The sequence below is a fragment of the Harpia harpyja genome, chromosome 23 (assembly GCF_026419915.1).
Source record: "Harpia harpyja isolate bHarHar1 chromosome 23, bHarHar1 primary haplotype, whole genome shotgun sequence".
In the NCBI taxonomy this organism is placed as follows: Eukaryota; Metazoa; Chordata; class Aves; order Accipitriformes; family Accipitridae; genus Harpia; species Harpia harpyja.
In genome coordinates, this window is record NC_068962.1 from 12,983,618 (window position 1) to 12,990,601 (window position 6,984).

Here is a 6,984-nt window from a genome sequence, read left to right on the forward strand (position 1 = left end):
GCTGAGGGGAGGTGGGCGGGGCGAGGCGGCTGAGGGGCGGGGCCAGGCTCCTCCGCCCTCCGGCCGCCCCCTCAGCGCCTCAGGGCGCCGGAGCCCGCTCGGTGCCCGCTCGGTTCCCGCTCGGTGCTCGGCGGGCTTCGGTAGGAGCGGTGCCGGGGAGCCGGAGCTCCGCTGTGGAGCGGCGGCATAACGGGCTCTGACGGGTCCGCGGGCGGGTTTGAAAGCAGCGGGGCCGCAGCTGGCCGGGCGAGGGGCTCTTTTGCCTCATCTCCGGGGGAGAGCGCGCTGATTCCCCGCCCGTTTGCCCCCCCCGGCTTCCCACAGACCGGGCTGTGCCCGCCTCAGCCGGGTAGCCCGGCCCCACACGGCCCCGGCCCCTTCCTGCGGGAGCCGCCGGCTTCTCGGGGCCCGGAGGGCCGCTCCGAGGCGGGCAGCCGCCCACCGAGGAGAACGCGCATTATTTTGCCTGTAGGTTAGTTGTCTGGAGGAGCATGTCGCTTTTTGGAGGTACCAGCGCTCCTGAGAGGAGTGTTTAGTACAACTGAGGTTTCGGGAGGTACTTCGGCTTAGTAAAGTCCATGATAATTTGGAATGAGAGCAAAAGGAGAGCTCCCCCGTACGTTTAATGTCGATTTGCTTCCAGGCTACGTAATGTCTGTCCAGTTTTCTCTGGAAGTTACCGTCATGCCTACTAGAGAGCATGGGAAGAAACCAAGAGTCTTTACAAGGTTTTTGCTCTCAGCTGCGAGGGTGTTTGAAACCCCCTAACAGTTGTGAGGACGTCTGGAAGGGATTCCTTCCAACCGTTTGTACCCAGCTGAACTGGTCATTTCTTGCATCCCGTCACACACGCTGTCCAGACGGCCAAGCGACCTGCTGCGGGTTAGGGGGTCACGTTACATCGTGCGGGATAATAGGTTTGGTTCCGTTTGGTTTGACATTTCTGTTCTTACAAGCTGTGTAATACACATACAGCCAAGATTAGAAGTCCTAAAGCTCTTTATTTCAAACTTTTTTTTGTAAATTACATTTTTATAAAAAAATGTTTCTGCAATTACAGAATGTTATCGCTGGCTTGACTGCTACTTTATGTTGTCGTATCTATGGTGCTCTCATTTGCTTTTATGAGAATGGGACCTTTAGGTAATACATTTTGTTGTAGCATAATACATTAAGCTCATAAGCCTAAAACCCCAGAATGATATTCTCTTCATTACTCTCTCCTATCATCTCATACAAAATGTAACAGAGAAGCACTAATAAAATCTGACTACAGCATTATTAAAATGTTAAACCATAAATATCTTTTTGCTGTATAAATATATTTAATTTTTAAATTGTCAAGAAGAAGAATGACATAGGATTTAGAAACTGGGGGTGTGAAGCAGGTCTAAAAGCGCAGACCTGAAACCATGAGGTACTGAAGTGCTAAAAGAGCAGAACAAGACACAGAGTATACAGGAGAGGATCTTTTTTTAACTCTGTATATTATTAAATGTACCAGGGCTTAGATATAATTTGCAATCCGATTTGCCTGAAGAAGAGGGTTTTCAACCCCCTGCAAACCCCAGAAATAGAAATCCTATCAGTCACGACAGTTCTTCACTCGTATCTTTAATAAAAGTAAGGGAGATAAAATAACCAAAAATCTTTATAGTATTTTTACTATGCAGATTATTTTTCCTTGCAAGTCTAAAGAATCTATGCTTCGTCCCCTGGGTCTGAACTGGATTGTAAACGCATACCCTGACATCTGTCTGGGTATTTATACCCTGTTCTTCACAGGTCTACACATTTTGAAACCAGTTCTGCTCTCAGAGACATCCGTACAGAGAATTTTTGCCATTAAACTTGAGGCCCCGTCTGTGTATATAGTTCATGTGCCGCCTATTATATCCTTCTTAGAACCAAGTGTCCCTTTTACCACCAAGTAACAGCAGAACTAGAATACAGAAATGAGCTAAGATGTCTCTGAATTAGAGCTCTTCCTTCAAAAGCTAGCGGTGATTCAGAAGTTAAAAAAATCTTCCACACTTCAAGCATTCCCTGTCCTCCTCTAATCTGTAACACGATGGCTTGGAAACATGGTTCTTCACTGTCTTACATTGTCATTACAGGGAGGTTAACATCTGTGCAGAGTAAGTGAACAGCAGATACAAACCTAACAATCTGCTTCAGTAGCAAAGTTTACACCTATTTTCACAGATCTAAAAGGCTGTAAGGTTAGATCTTTTTCTGGACTCTGCCAAAAATTCACTATATCTGACCTTGAACAGTTATCTTACTCCTCTATGTTTTACTTTGCTCGTTTGTAAATCAAATACTATGTCATCTAATTCAGAGGGGTACTCTGAGAATTTATTATCGTTGCAGAGCAATTTAAGGCTTTCAGATTAAAGATGCCTCGTAAATGCCAGGAATTATTGTTGATCAATGGCAGAAAATGCTCTTCTGCATGGTTGCACTGAATGGTCAATAGCTGATGTGTGAAGTGTTTTCCATATTGACCAAAGAGGTTTTATCCAGTGCTACTTACTAGGCACACAATAGGGACAGGTCTGTAATATTGGCTAAACGTGGCATGCGCTGGAAAATTATTTTAGATTCTAGTCTGACTTAAGGAAAACACAATTCACCAACACCACAGATGAACAGATTTTCTTCCCTTTGTTTTGCTTTACATTAATCACTGAAAATGGACACAAAGTCTAGACACCTTTTAATTTGCAAGTGAACTAAAATACAGCTTAACTGGGAAGTAAGTAGCATGAAGTCTTATGATTCACTATTCTGCAGCATGAATTTTACCTTTTTTAATGAAAAAAACCACCTTTGGCAGAGACAAGGCATATTTATAGAATACACATCCATATACACAGTTCAGTACTAGGGATGACTGTGCAGCTATTTTAGCTTCTGTCTTCCACCAAACTGTGAAATGTGACAGTGAAATAAAAAACGTTTAACAACATACATGTCTTTCTTAGTAGTAGTTTTGTATTATCGTGTCATCACTTAACTAAAAATGCAATTAAACAAAAAAGGTTTACCTTTGCAATGAAAAGGTTGCAAAGGTAAAATATTGAAATACTGTAATTAAAGCTAAGTATTTGCACTCATGGTAGGCCAAAACTTAAGGTGAAAATACTGGAAAGTCTTAGTACAAAAATAGGTGCTAAGTAAAAAATACCCTACCCAACCCTACAAGAGTGAATATCTTTAGAGGAACTGTGTTTGTCCTTCACTTTTCATGCATACTTTTCATAAATCCTGTTCTAATTAATACATCATGAGATGGATTTGCCACCATACTGAGGCGTCTCTGAAATTTTCCCTTGCACAGTCACTCAAAAAAACAGCTTCACTGTCAGGGGCTAAAATATCTGGGGAAGCCGTATCATGTTCCTGTTCTCTGAATATGTCTGCAGAGGGGCTATGATCAGAATGAGTAATTGTCTTTATTATTCGCTATCTACACTGCATTTTCTAATCGCATTACTGTTTGAGCCTTGTATTTTCTGTATTGGAAATGACATCCATCCATCTAGATGTGTGTATGAAAACGAACATATATTCTGCTTGGGTTTATCCAAGTCTACGCTTTCTCTCTGCACTCACTCCTAGATGGAGAGCACCCAGTTCTCACACAGTTTGGACCAGTTTGGGTGACTGAAAGCCTGTGGGTACAGCCCCCCCCGGGTGGCCTCCCCTCCAGTCTGTTCCTGCTTCTGGTTCTTGGGAGCATTTCCATAACATGGTTCTGCAGGGCAAAGTACTGCAGCTTTACCATATTCCTGAGTGTTTAAGTATGTGCTGGGCTCAGAAACATACACTTCTTTACAGGCCGTGTAGGTTTTCCTTCTCTGTGAGGGCCAGCATCTTTTCACTGTCCTAACATCTGCCTGGTTGAAGCTCACTCCCTAAGCTACGACAGCACACCTCATATACTGCACTTCCATCAATGTGTCTCATTTCTGGTTTGGCTGTTGGAGGGCAAGCCTAGCAGCGACAGTGAAACTTGCTTCAGTAATTTCATTTTAATGAAATTAATGAAATTAAATTTAATTCAATCCCATGCTGTATGCCCTCAGCATTTTTAGGACCTTACTCACTAGGTCTTGTCTCAGCATAACAGGAAACAACCAGAGGGAGAATTCAGGTGAAACTAGTGAGCCACTTTCAATAACAGGGAGAGGTTCACAAATGACCTTTTTCCATCCAATGTGAACAAAACTGTGGAGAAAAAAACTATGCTGGTATGAATGACCATTTTTCTTTTTGAAGAGAGGTGTCTCTATCGTATATGACTGTAGCTGAGACGGGATCATGACACCATTACTGGGTTTCCTTTCATACCTTCTTATGGTTAAGATAGGCTGTGATGCCCCAACATGCACAGTTTAACAACTCAGAGGGAAATCTTTAAACTGATGACAAACAGCTCCTCCCCTACGCTGGGCAGGGGATGATACCTAAAGTCAAACTAGAACTAGTTTTTATAAGGACAATCCAAGTCATTTATCCTCAGTGAAAACCACAGTTGGTGGGAAAATGGGGATAGTTTATTTTGTGTCATTCTGCCCAAACAGCTCCATGGAATTTGTCTTTAAAAATATAATCCAGCTGACAATGCTCTCAAAGCAAACGCATTGGGAGAATATTAAATATGCAGGATTGATACCAGAAAACAAAGATAGTGTATTTGGTCAATACAGTGCCTCCTGTAGCTGCAGTCACTGCTTCTGTGATAATACTTCAGGGCTCTGACCGTTGTGTGGATATGAATAAACCCAAGGGACTAAACCCGGGTTTGCTCCCAACCATTTGCCTCATGCTCTTGAGAGCCATCTGATCTCATCAGATCTGTGGGTCAGATCCAGAACCACGGCAGGCTTCAGCCCACTCTTCTAACGTAACGTGAGTCTTCAGCGTCCTGGGCTGGAAGCCGTAGACGTTCAGGAGAGGATTCGCGAGGGGATCGGGTGTCCTTACTCGGAGGTGGAGGTTCAGGAGAGGATTCACGAGGGGATCGGGTGTCCTTACTCGGAGGTGGCAGCATCCATCAGCCGGGATGGCTGGGGACAGGAGCAACTTGACTGTGTGACGGTGTAATGTGCCACCGCACGTCAGTCAGCGCTGGCGGTACCAGAGAGCAGTGGGTGACGTGATTTGCCTCACCACTGAGCACGGTCAGGCTCCTCTTCTCTGCACAGCCGGTGAAGAGGAATAGCCACAGTAGCTACATTAGGCAGTTTGCTTCTGTGGATCGTGTCAGAGAGCCTGACAGTGCTCTTACACTAGTTTCATGGTGGTGTGTTTCTGAATTTCAGTGGTGGTCATCTTGATTTACATTGTTGTGAAAAGAGGAAGGTCAGACACAGTCTCTATTTAGACCATCCCTTACTATTTCTCAAATACTGCTGTATATCATACCAGGTAGTTTCAGATACCATACAGTGTCAGCGATCCTCCTAGAACAGGGAAAAAAATGGTGGAGAAATCCCAGCTGAACTATTATCTGATGTCTAGGTGCTCCCTCAACCACTGTAATTTGGAGTGTATGCAGCATGGATGGGGGTACTAAAAGGGAAAACCACCTTCTTCCCCACTCCTCCTGAGTAAATTGGGGGGGGCAAGCTTCTTTTGATGGGATAGCAATCCATAATATTGTCTGCTGGTCTGCAGATGATAGGCGTTTTGCAGGACTATTAGTATGGAACAGGATGAATCTGCCCAAGGAATTCTGCTCTTTCCCTACACAGCCTCTTGCTCCCATGGAAACACTTCAGGAGGCTGCAAGTCTTAAAAGAGGCCCAACGATGATGTTTGATAGGAAGCATCAGAAAAATAATATATTTGTGCTATTTCACCCTCACTTTCCTAGGGTGAACAAACTCCCCATTTGGCCATTGGAAGCTGGAAATGCCCTTGCAGTGGTGAAAGATGTCACCCATTTAATTCAAAGGGAGCCTTTTCTACAGGTAGTTTTCCACAGGGTAATTGGACCCCAAATCTTTACATTAAATTAAGTGCAGGGAGCTTTTCCCATAAAGTTATTAAAATATAATGCTGATGAAATAAACATATATAGAAAACAGTGACAAACTGCAAGATGCTAAACATGTATTAAAAAAAAAAAAAAAAGTTGTACTTGTGGAATCCTAAATGGCTTAATTAATATTGGGATTTCAAAAGCTCTGGAGCCCCCAACAAAAAAAGGACATGGACCTGTTGGAGCGAGTCCAGAGGAGGGCCACGAAGATGATCAACGGGCTGGAGCACCTCTCCTGTGAGGACAGGCTGAGAGAGTTGGGGTTGTTCAGCCTGGAGAAGAGAAGGCTCCGGGGAGACCTTACAGCAGCCTGCCAGTACCTAAAGGGGACCTACAGGAAAGCCAAAGAGGGACTTTTTACAAGGGCATGTAGTGATAGGATGAGGGGTAACAGTTTTAAACTGAAAGAGGGTAGATTTAGATTAGATGCAAGGAAGAAGTTCTTCACTGTGAGGGTGGTGAGACACTGGAACAGGTTGCCCAGAGAGGTTGTGGCTGCCCCATCCCTGGCAGTGTTCAAGGCCAGGCTGGATGGGGCTTTGAGCAACCTGGTCTAGTGGAAGGTGTCCCTGCCCATGGCAGGGGGGTGGGAACTAGGTGATCTCTAAGGTCCCTTCCAGCCCAAACCATTCTATGATTCTATGATATTATTTCCCTAGGTGATTACCTTTCCTGATGAAATTCCACATGCTGACAAATATCTGCACTTATTCGTAGAGTTAAAGGTACAGAAAATGAATGGATTTATCTAACTTGACTTTTTATGCCCACTTTTGTCCCTTTAAGATGATGCATTTCTATTTCCCACTCACCGTGTTCTGAATATTGATCTTGATACCATATCATACTCATGGATGGCTTTGCTGCTATCTTTAATGTCAAAGCACCATCTCTTCTTTCTTTGTTCATTAGAGTCAAAGTTGCTATTACTT